This window comes from Cnephaeus nilssonii, assembly GCF_951640355.1.
Source record: "Cnephaeus nilssonii genome assembly, chromosome: 5".
In the NCBI taxonomy this organism is placed as follows: domain Eukaryota; kingdom Metazoa; phylum Chordata; class Mammalia; order Chiroptera; family Vespertilionidae; genus Cnephaeus; species Cnephaeus nilssonii.
Genome location: NC_137076.1, coordinates 57,312,110 through 57,323,508, shown reverse-complemented (window position 1 = coordinate 57,323,508; position 11,399 = coordinate 57,312,110). Strand labels below are relative to the sequence as shown.

The window sequence follows — 11,399 nt, the reverse complement described above, 5'->3', positions numbered from 1 at the left end:
CTTCAGCTAGTGGAAGGCTTACCTTCTTGTGGAGAAGGAATGTTCACTTTTTTTTTTCTTGGAACATTTTAAAAAATTTAAATTTATCAGAGTGATGTTGGTTAATAAGATTATATAGGCTTCAAGTATACAATTCTATGACACATCATCTGTATATTGCATTGTGTGTTCACCACCCACAATCAAAGCTGACTGACGGGTCCCACGTTCAATTCTGGACCCTCTTTACCCTTTACTACTCCTTCACCCCCCTACCCTCTGGTAACTATTACCCTGTTGACTGTGTCTATGAGTTTTTATTTGTTTTTCTTGTTTGCTCATTTGTTGCTTTCAGTTTTATATCACACAGATGAGTGAAGTAATAGGGTTCTTAACTTTTTTCTGCCTAACTTATTTTGCTTAGCACAATATTCTCAAGATCCATCCATGTCACAAATGGCAGAATTTCATCTTTTCTCCATGCTGAGTAGTGTACCATTGTATATATCAGCAATTTTCAACTGGTGTGCTGAGAGAATTTTTATTAAATTAAATTAATTAAATATATTTTTACTGATTTCAGAGGGGAAAGGAGAGGGAGAGATAGAAACATCAATGATGAGAGAGAATCATTGATTGGCTGCCTCCTGCACACCCCCTACTGGGGATCGAGCCTGCAACCCGGGCATGTACCCTTGACCGGAATCGAATCCACAGGCCGATGCTCTATCCACTGAGCAAAACCAGCTAGGGCCTGAGAGATTTTTAAAACATGCAATACCACCCGGTCTTGTGGCTCAGTAGTTGATTATCTACCCATGAACCAAGAGGTCCCTGATTCGATTCCCAGTCAGAGCACATGCCTGGATTATGGACTCGATCCCCAGTGTGGGGTGTGCAGAAGACAGCCAATTGATGATGTTTCTCTTTCATCGATGTTTCTGTTTCTCTATCCCTTTCCTTTCCTCTCTCTAAAAATCAATAAAAACATATTTAAAAAAATGCAACACTTGAGTACTTATGGGGCACTGACCCCTTTTCTTTTAGATTGTCAACTAAAAAAATGACAATAGCCAACACAACAATAGCCATCAGTGTAAATGAATCAAAATTGTACTTACTATTTTTTTGTCAGACTGACAAAAAATATACTTTTTGGTGTGCTGCAGAATTTTGGTAATTAGTTTATGTGTGCCATGAGATTAAAAATATTGAAAATTGCTAGTATATATGTACCACATCTTCTTTATCCAATCATCTATCAAAGGACAGTTCAGTTGTTTCCATGTCTTGGGGCCATTGTGAGTAATGCTGCAATGAATATAGGGATGCATGTATCTTTGGAAAGAAATGTTTTCATTTTTTTCAAGTAGATACCCAGAAGATGGGTTGTTGGATCATATGGTAACTCTATTCTTAATTTTTTGAGGAGCCTCCATATTGATTTTCATAGTGGCTGTACCAGTTGGACTGCTTATTTCTTGCCTCAGCAATAATTATCCTTTATTTAACTCTCTAATTTCATGGAGAGGAAAAAGTCATTACAGAACCTGTTAATAAAACACAAAATGCAGCCCTAGCCAGTTTGGCTCGGTGGATAGAGTGTCGGCCTGCTGACTGAAGGGTCCCAGGTTCACTTCTGGTCAAGGGCACATGCCTGGGTTGTGGGCTCGATCCTCAGTAGGGGGTGTGCAGGAGGCAGCCAATCAATGATTCTCTCTCATCATTGATGTTTCTATCTCTTCCTTCTTCTCTGAAATCAATAAAAATATATTAAAAAAAACCCCACAAAACATTAAGTGATCTTTCTTATAGAATTTAGAGTAACAAGAATTTATATTGCTTTTTAAATTATAATTGATAATTATTTTACTACCATGATCATAACTTGACCCTTAGCATTAGGGTGGGAGCTATTATTACTCATATAATCTTGTTAGAAGGATAAACTAAACGCTGAATAGCAGTGGGGCCAAAGAAGGGATGCCTCTTGTTACATCTGTTAAGTCTGAATTTTAGGACTTGTATTTAGAAGACATTCTCTAGCATACAGACACTTGAATGAATAATCTGAGTCTCAACTTAAGATAAACATAACAGTCATTTAATGATAACTCACTTAGCTTGTGAAGAATCCTTAAATAGGAGTATAAAATTTCAGAAAATCTATCTGAAATGCACTAGAAGCATGGATTTGGTTATGGATCAAATTCTACCTCCTTTGTACATAGCAATGTTCACCAAAATACTAAAATTATAGTCATTGGTCAGGATTAACTATTAATTAACTATATTTCGCTATTACCAACACTTTATTGGAAAAGTTTGTTAATTGAGAGAAATAATCAAAGAAACATACTAGCTTCTATTTCTCTGACTCTCTATACTCTATCCCTGAGGAAAATTGTATTTCCAGGAAACGATATACCTAGATTATGTCATCTTAACCTCCCCCCCCCCACAGAAATAGCTTTTTAAGTCTAACCACCACTGTTATATACTTGAAACTAATACAAAATAATATTGAATGTAAACTGTAATTGAAAAATAAAATTAAACAAGGAAATAGCTTTTAGAGATATAATAATTACTCTCTCAACTTTTATAGAAGCTTGCTATATGAAGAACATTTTTTAGGTCATTTGCAAAACCTTAAATGAAGATATAATCCAGTTTGTATCCTAATATCCCTTAGGAGAGATTTCTTTTGGTATTTAGTGAAAGGAAATTTCTCTCTCTAAGATACTTTTTGGGAGGAGGAGCATATAAAAGATTATTGTTACCATGTTTGCATCATTCAAACTTATGATCTTAATCTTTTCTTCTTGCCTTTATATAAGGCCAAAGAGTGACATTGGTTACTCTGACATCCTTTTTTTTTTTTTTTTTTTTAAATATATTTTATTGATTTTTTACAGAGAGGAAGAGAGAGGGATAGAGAGTTAGAAACATCGATGAGAGAGAGAAACATCGATCAGCTGCCTCTTGCATACCCCCTACTGGGGATGTGCCCGCAACCAAGGTACATGCCCTTGACCGGAATCGAACCCGGGACCCTTGAGTCCGCAGGCCGACGCTCTATCCACTGAGCCAAACCGGTTTCGGCATACTCTGACATCCTTAAAGTGGACTCTAAGAATGTTACCAATTGCACCATGTAAGGAATTTTTATTATGGCAAGAATTTTACAATCCAAATTATGTTTCCTTGCTCAGTTATCAATTCTATTATTTAAAACTAGAGGCCCAGTGCACGAAATTCATGCATGGAGGGGTGTGTCCCTCAGCCCAGCCTGCAACCTTTCCAATCTGGGACCCCTTGGGAGATGTTCGACTGCCCTGTGGGATTGAGCCTAAACAAGCAGTCACAATCAGGGACTGCTGGCTCCTAACTGCTCACCTGCCTGCCTGCCTGATTGCCCCTAACCGCTTCTGCCTGCCAGCCTGATCGCTCCCTAACACTCCCCTGCCAGCCTGATTGATGCCTAACTGCTCCCCTGCTGGCCTGATCACCCCCAACTGCCCTCCCCTGCCTGCCTGATCACCCCCAGCTGCCCTCCCCTGCAGGCCTGGTCGCCCCTAACTGCCTTCCCCTGCAGGCCTGGTTGCCCCCAGCTGCCCTCCCTGCGGCCTGATGGCCCCCAACTGCTCTCCCCTGCAGGCCTGGTTGCCCCCAACTGCCCTCCCCTGCTGGCCTGGTCATCCCTAACTGCCCTCCCCTACAGGCCTAGTCCCCCCCAACTGCTCTCCTCTGCCAACCTAGTCCCCCACAACTGCCCTCCCCTGCTGGCCTGATTGCCCACAACTGCCCTCCCCTGCCGGCCATCTTGTGGTGGCCATCTTGTGGTGGCTATCTTGTGACAACATGAGGGTGGCCATTTTGTGGCAGCCATCTTGTGGCGGCCATGTTGTGATGACATGAGGGCGTTGCGCGAGGGTGCGAGGACCACCTAGGTTTTTATTAGTATAGATAGAAGTGACATTCTGAGCTATCCCAATGTAAAGAATTACAAAATTAAAGAAAGAAATGCTTTAAGTTTTTGTATTTTACTGAAAATTCTTTTTCCCAGAGTCAACAAAACATTAATTTTTATATTTCACCATGTGTGTGTTTGTTTTTAAATCAATAAGTAATCTAGGACTAGCATTATGTTTGCTAGACCTAGCATTTACTCAGTACATAAAGTCCAAAGTTTAGTTTCCTTTCCTTTTAAAATTTATTTTATATTTTGCAATGTTTTTCCCCCTTAATATTTAAGTTTGTTGATGTTTAGATCTTTTTCTTTAGTGAAGCATGAGTTTCTTTTCATGGTCCCTGATCAGTTTCAAACAGTTGGCACATCAGGTGCACTGTTGACTGCTTTCTGGGCAGCCTCTCTAGCTCGATGGGCTTGAAGAACAGTGACAGCTTCCATCAGCTTTAGAACGGAGAGGCTCTGGAGATCCCAGCATATGAAGAAGTTCTGAATTATCCATCTCCAACAACATGCCAGTGACTTTACCAGCAAGAGTAGGTTGCCTGGCTTGAATTAGAGGAAATAGCCGTTCACCCAACATTTGCTTTTGCTCTTGAGGAGGGGCAGATGCCAATATGGAAGCAGTCAAAGGCTCCTGACCTTGTGCATGAGCAGCAGGCTGCTGCTACGTGGTAACTGGTGGCTGTGTGCTAAGATGCTGTGGAGAATTGCAAACTCCTGTAGCATATTTCTACTGTGGACGGTGTGGACAGCAGGAGTAGCTGCAGCTGCCGCCGCTGCAGGACATGGACCCATTGCCTGTGTTGATGTGTTAGCAACACGCTGTGTGGACATGACATGTGGAACCTGCGAAGAAGCTGGTCTCACAGTACTGAATGGTCCAGGAGCAGCTGGGCAGAAAGCACCAGGCAGATTTTGGAATGGATGACGTCTGGCACCCTGAGCCCTTGGTCTTAGTTGAGCAGTTTGACTAGGAGGATAGTATGCAGCATGGTTCTGAGTCTGTGAGATAGCTGCCAGGAAGTAACCTGGAGGAGGTGCTGGCTGGTAGGGGGTAAGATTTCCGGTTGGGCACAGCTCTCACACTTGCCATTGTCTGCATATACTGGTTAGTGAGGTGAGCTTGGTGCCCTTCCTTGCACTGAGCTAAAGCTACCTACAATGGCTTGGCAGCCACAATTCCACCATTCATTTCTGTAACTGCTTTAGTGGCTTCCTCTGGGAGGAGAAACATACAAAACCGAAACCTTTGCTGGGACCACCCTCCATCATAACCGTTGCACCAGTGATTGTATCAGATGGAGAAAACTCTTTCTGGAGACGTCCGTCATCAATACCATCATCAAGATTTTTCACATAAAGGTTAATACCCCGGTATCAGGTGGCCCTATCTTGGTTCATGTGTTCAAATTTGCACCTAAGTTCCGTCTGCCATTCCACTTCTTTATGAGCTCGGCTAACGTAGATTTGTTTACCATTGAGCTCCTTTCCATTCACCTCATCCACCGCTTTTTGTGTATCTTCATGCCTTTTGAAGCTTACAAATCCAAAACCTTTGGATGTTCCACCTTCACCCATCATTACTTTGACACTGAAGGCAGGTCCAAACTTGCCCAAGAGGTCCTCAAGGCGCTCGTCATCCATGTCTTCTCCAAAATTCTTGATGTGAACGTGGTGAACTCTTTTGCCCTAGCTCCCAGTCCTGCTTCCCGTTCTTTAGGAGACTCAGATTGCCCAACAAATACTCTGCGACGATTTAGAAGCATTCCCCTTCATTTTTTTCAATAGCCCTTTCAGCTGCTCCCTGGGTCTTAACATGTACAAATCCATAACCTTTGGGACCATTTTCATCACAAACCACCTTGCATGAAAGGATGTTACCAAAAGCAGAACATGTATCACGCACTGCTTTATTCTCAATGGATTTGCCCACATTTTTAACGACTGTGTTGTCCACTCCACTTTTGTGAAGTGAAGGGTCACGCTGAGACCACATGCTGCACCCTGGCTTGCCCTTTGTAACATCCAGATTCATGGTGAGCACCGCATGCTCGGTGGCGGGAAGCTCACCCACGCGCTGCCCCAAGGAGCGGCGGGTGACAAGTCCCTGCAGATGCAGATGGACAGGACGGGCCGGCCGGCTGAACTCCTAGAGCATCGCCTCGGTCACGTCGGGGTGTAGGTTCCACACGTAGAGCGAGTCCCTAGGGTGGCTGGGGGCGCTGGGGTCCTGCAGGGCTGGGACCTTTCTGTGAGAGGAGAGTGGGTGCTGGGGGCGGGAGGAGGGGGGCGAGTTGGGGGTCAGAAGGGGAGGAGGGGAGCTGGAGCAAGCGCTGGGGGACAAAAACCCACTGGAATCGAAAACGGCTCAACAGTAGGGCCGCAGGCTGCAGCGAGGGGTGTGGTGTCCAAGCAGCAAGAAGGCTTGGTCTCTTGGTTCCTTCTTGGAGCTGCTGTGGGGCCACGGACGAGTGCTTCACCAGGTTATTTTATAAAAAGGAAGAAAAAAAGTCTCCGGCAGGGGAGACGAGAATGTTTTTGGGGGGAAGGGGGTAAAAAAGATTTAAAAAATAATAATAATAAATGTGTGTTCCAATCCTGGGGCACACCGCACTCTCAGCACTAATGCGGGGGAGAAGGGGCTGATGTACTTTTAAAAAATTGTGGTAAACTGCACACATCGCCACCTTAACCATTTTTCAGTGTGAAGTTCAGTGGTGTTAAATGTATTCACATTGATTTCCAGCCAGTTTTCAGAACCTTTCATCCCACCGTGACCACTGTGATGGTTAATTTTACATGTCAACTTGGCCGGACCACAGTGCCAAGATGTTTGGTCAGATGTTATTCTGGATGTCTTTGGATGAGATTTACATTTAAATTGGTAGATTTTGAGTGAAGCAGGTTGGCCTCCATAGTGTGGGTGGGCCTCACCCAATCAGCGGATGGCCTGAATAGAGTACACAAGATTGACTTCTCCGGAGGAAGAGGGAATGATGTCAGTAGATACCCTGCAGACTTAAATGGTGGCATTGGCTCTTCCTTGGGCCTCCAGCAGAGGGCCTACCCTACAGATTTTGGACTTGCCAGCCTCTGTAACTGCACGAATCAATTCCTTCAAATAAATTTCTCTTTATGTATCTGAATACCTATTGGTTCTATTTCTCTGGAGAACTGTGTTTAATACATCCATTAAACAACAACTCTTCCTTTTCCCCTCCCCAAGCCCCTGGCAACCACCATTCTACTTTTTGTTTCCACTTTAGGTAGCTTATGTAAGTAAATCATACAGTATTTGTTTGTGCCTGGCTTATTTCATTTAGCATAATGTCACAAGGTTCATTCATGTTATAGCATGTGTCAGAATTTTCTTCCTGAAAATTTGGAAGCAACAAAAGGGTCCCCTTGGGTTGCTTCCCTTTGGTGGACTCTTTGGTTGCCTCCACTTTTTGAATAATGTTGCTATGAGTACAGGTTTACTAATATCTCTTCAAGGCTTTGCCTTCAATTCTTTTAAATATATATATACTAGAGGCCCAGTGCACGGGTTCGTGCACCGGTGGGGTCCCTTGGTCTGGCCTGCAGCCTCTCGCAACCTTGACCCTTCGGGGGATGTCGGAGAGCTGGTTTTGGCCCGATCCCCGCAGGTCAGGCCGAGCAACCCCACCAATGTATGAATCCATGCACCGGGCCTCTGATATGCCTATAAGATCTTTGGTTAATCTCTTTTCCCCCTTCCCTCTGAGATTCATCAGTCTGTTCCATGTTTCCATGCCTGTGGTTTCTGCTCCTGTGTAGAGCATCTTCCCCCTGGTGGTCAGTGCGTGTAATAGCTACTGGTCAGCTGGTTGGCTGGTCAGACCGTTGCTTATAATTCAAAAGTGGAATTGCTGGATCATATGGTAATTCTCTTTTTAACTTTTGAGGATTCATCACACTGTTTTCCATACTGGCTGCACCATTTTACATTTCTACCATCAGTGTACAAGGGTTCTAATTTCTCCACATCCTTGCCAATCGCTTGTTATTTCTAGCAATAATAATCTTGCAGGAACCTAAAATAATCTCTTATAGTGGTCATTTTTGTTATGGGATAGTATTCTGTATGTGTGCGTGTGGAGGGAATGCTGATGCAGACTTGATCCTAGAAAATATGTTAAGACTTGATACATACATAATTTAGAACACATTTACATGGTGTCAAAACAATTATTTGGAAGGAAAAAAATTCTGTCAAGAAGTTACTTTGCCTTGTGGTGCTAAGTGTCTGGAGTGGCAGGTTTTATTGTTTAGAATTTGTGGACAAGCCACCTTATTAAAGGTTTTTCCTCATAAAATGTGCATAGATCATTATAATTGTGACCAAGTCATTTTGAGAGGTAAGTATTTTAAAACTCTGAGGGAGTTTAAACTGTAAAGCAGAAGGCACAAACTGGCAGGCCCCAGGCCAGATCAGGCCTGCAGACTTATTTGATTTGGCCTGCATATTTATTGGCCCACATAGCATTTTTTAAAAAAAGTTTGAGTTAGTTGACAACTTTTTAAATGGAGAGATTTCATGCGCAAATCTTGATTTCTAAATTTTGAGGAGAAACTAGCTGACCTGGCAGGACTGGGCCTACATTCCCACATGGCAGCAGTTGGCTGGAGCTGAGGAGCAGCTGTCCTTTCAGCCTGAGCTTGTGTTATCCAGTTCTCCGCGGTCCCACCCCGCCTGAGACTCCAGAGCTCGTGGACACCCAGGCAGCAGACATTTCGGCTTTGCCAGGAACCACTTACAACTTCCTGCAATGTCTAGTGGGATGTAAGGCCCAGGGTGGGCTCTCAACCAGTGTTTGCTTGGTTGTTTATTGATTCTGATTTTTTATGTCCTAAAATCATTCAGGATTCTTCCTTCCTTCCTTCCTTCCTTCCTTCCTTCCTTCCTTCCTTCCTTCCTTCCTTCCTTCCTTCCTTCCTTCCTCCCTCCCTCCCTCCCTCCCTCCCTCCCCCCCCCCCCTCTCTCTTTCTTTCTTGGTGGGAAAGGAGACAGTAAGACTATGGGCTTAACTGAATGAAATACAAAAATAAAAGGATTTAGACAGCACAGAGATGGGGAACACCTTAAAAAACAATAATGCAAATGTAATTTTTTACTAAGCATTTAGCCTTGAACTCTTTTTCCTATGTGAGGAAAACTGAAGAAAACAGCACCCAAGAAGTGTTTCAAGCTAAGCCATCTGTTTAATACAAGAGGGAAACAAGGGGCAAAAGGTTAGTCAGCCGTCTTACAGTGGCAGAATTCTTGAGTTAACAGATAGAAATAGATATAGAAAATGAGGACCATATGGTTGGCTAGATCAGAGCCACTGTGTGTGTGTGTGTGTGTGTGTGTGTGTGTGTGTGTGTGTGTCTATTTGCAAGGCCACCCACTGAGAAAAAATTCAACTTATTGTGTCTCAGCATATTAACGACTCCCTTTTAATTACTGAGGCATTGGAGAAGTTCTGTTTTCACTTTCATGTGATAGCAAATAAAAAAAACGTGTTAAACAAAAATGCAAGCAACTTCTCTCTCTCTTTTATTGATCTGTTGGCTAAGAGACACATGAAAGTCTTTTGGAAGATATGCCTTAATCTCCAACCCAAAATGTGGTTCAAGATCTTAAAAGTTCTCATCACAAGAAAAAATTCTGTAACTATGTGTGGTGACAGGTGTTAACTAGACTTATTGTGGTGTTCAGTTTACCATGTATATAGATATTGAGTCATTATATTATATACCTGAAACAAATATAATGTTATAGGTCAATTATACCTCAATAAAATAAATGAATAAATATGAAATTTTAGAAAAAAAACACACAAAAAAGACAGCTTCATCAAGTGGGGTATTATTAGATGTTTCACTTTTCCTTATAATCATATTCTATAATGATAAGCACTAAAACAACAATGTCAGTTTAGGTCCTTGGCAGAAAGTTAAAAGCCTTTTAAAGAAATTTAATAAAATTGCTTGCTGCTGAGTTATTACTGTATTTAAAGGAAGGCTGCAATAAAATTGAGCAACAAGTTGGATTCTTAATTAATAAATGTATAATTTCTTTAAAAATATCTCACATAATGATTGCTTTTTAGATAAAACATGTAACATACATGTTAGTATGTATATATGTGTACATATACACATATATAGCCTCTTTTTGCTATATTATTTATAAAATGATTTTACTCTGAACTTGAATTTGTGGTTTGATAGCACCAAATGAGTCCTTCAAACAAAAAAGGACATGATCTCATGAGCATTATTTTAAAAGTTTACTCATTCAGAAGTCTTTGTGTTTCTAGAAACAGCCGTCTCTGCCTCCCCAATGGCCAACTGAGGAAGATGAGATAACCCTGGCAAAGGCGCAAAGGGAGGATAGTGCCTCTGGGAGTCAAGTGCTGGTAATCACACCTCAGGAAGTCAGGATGCTTGACTCTATAACAAAGAACATCCCAAAGTCTAACTCTCCAAATATAAATGATCAGATAATATATTAAAAATTCATTTGGACTAGAATTAGCCCATGATTCACTTGATGTAGATCTAAAAAAGCATGAACATGAGTTAGCTTACAACTAACAGGGCAGCTTGTCTGCCTTGTTAGCTGCAGGGGAGAATAATGTACAGGAAAAGGTGACGTAATGATTGTCTCACTTTCATTATTCTCTCCCAAATGAATAACCTTCCACACCAAGGATGAGCTCACTCACTATTAATGGAAGAACATCTGGTGAGTGAGGGCCCCCAGCCGAACATGCTGTTGGTTTGGGACTATATTTAACCAGCAGAAACCCAATCATTGTTGCATGTATCACATATGCAGTCCAGTTATATTGTGAAAAAAACTAAGAGGTAAGGATATACTCCTAAAAGTATTTTAACATGCAAGGTTTTTCCTTATGAAGCAAGGCATTAACCTGTTCCAAAAAAGATCCTAGGCTATTATTAGAGTGGAATATCTTACACATGTGACAGATGCCTTGTCCTCTTTGGCTGAGGCTCGGATGCTTGCCATAGCTATCTAAGTTTAAATTTCAAATCACGGATAGGAATCTCTCTCCTTCAATTTCCTTTCCCATTCTTAATTTCCAGGCAGGCCTGCCACACTGACAATGGTGAATTTTGCAGTGTAATCTATCTAATAGATTTACTGTAAATGATGAATCACCCTCGTATTTAAATCTAATGAGTAATGCTATAAGTCAATTTTGTTTTTAAAAATGCAGCATAGCTAAGGTCATCTGTTAAATGTGCTAATATAGAGAAATGTCAATGTTCAGAACACACAGCAGCTTGTCCTAATGGTCACAGAGCTGGAATACTCTGGAATCAGCCATGTACCAAAACCTTTAGGGGGATTGCTCACTTAAATCATGACATTTGGAAAATAATTTCATTGCATCAGGATTCAAGAAACTTC

The 11,399-nt window shown here is 41.9% G+C and overlaps 1 pseudogene across 1 annotated transcript; it reads right to left on the bottom strand.

Moving 5' to 3' along the window:
- Positions 1-4,355: 4,355 nt before the first annotated feature.
- On the bottom strand, positions 4,356-6,722 carry LOC307099053 (polyadenylate-binding protein 1-like; annotated as a pseudogene). Its single transcript has 2 exons — positions 6,643-6,722; positions 4,356-6,204 (listed from the first exon to the last, which is right to left on the bottom strand). The product of its transcript is annotated as a polyadenylate-binding protein 1-like (transcript).
- Positions 6,723-11,399: the final 4,677 nt, after the last annotated feature.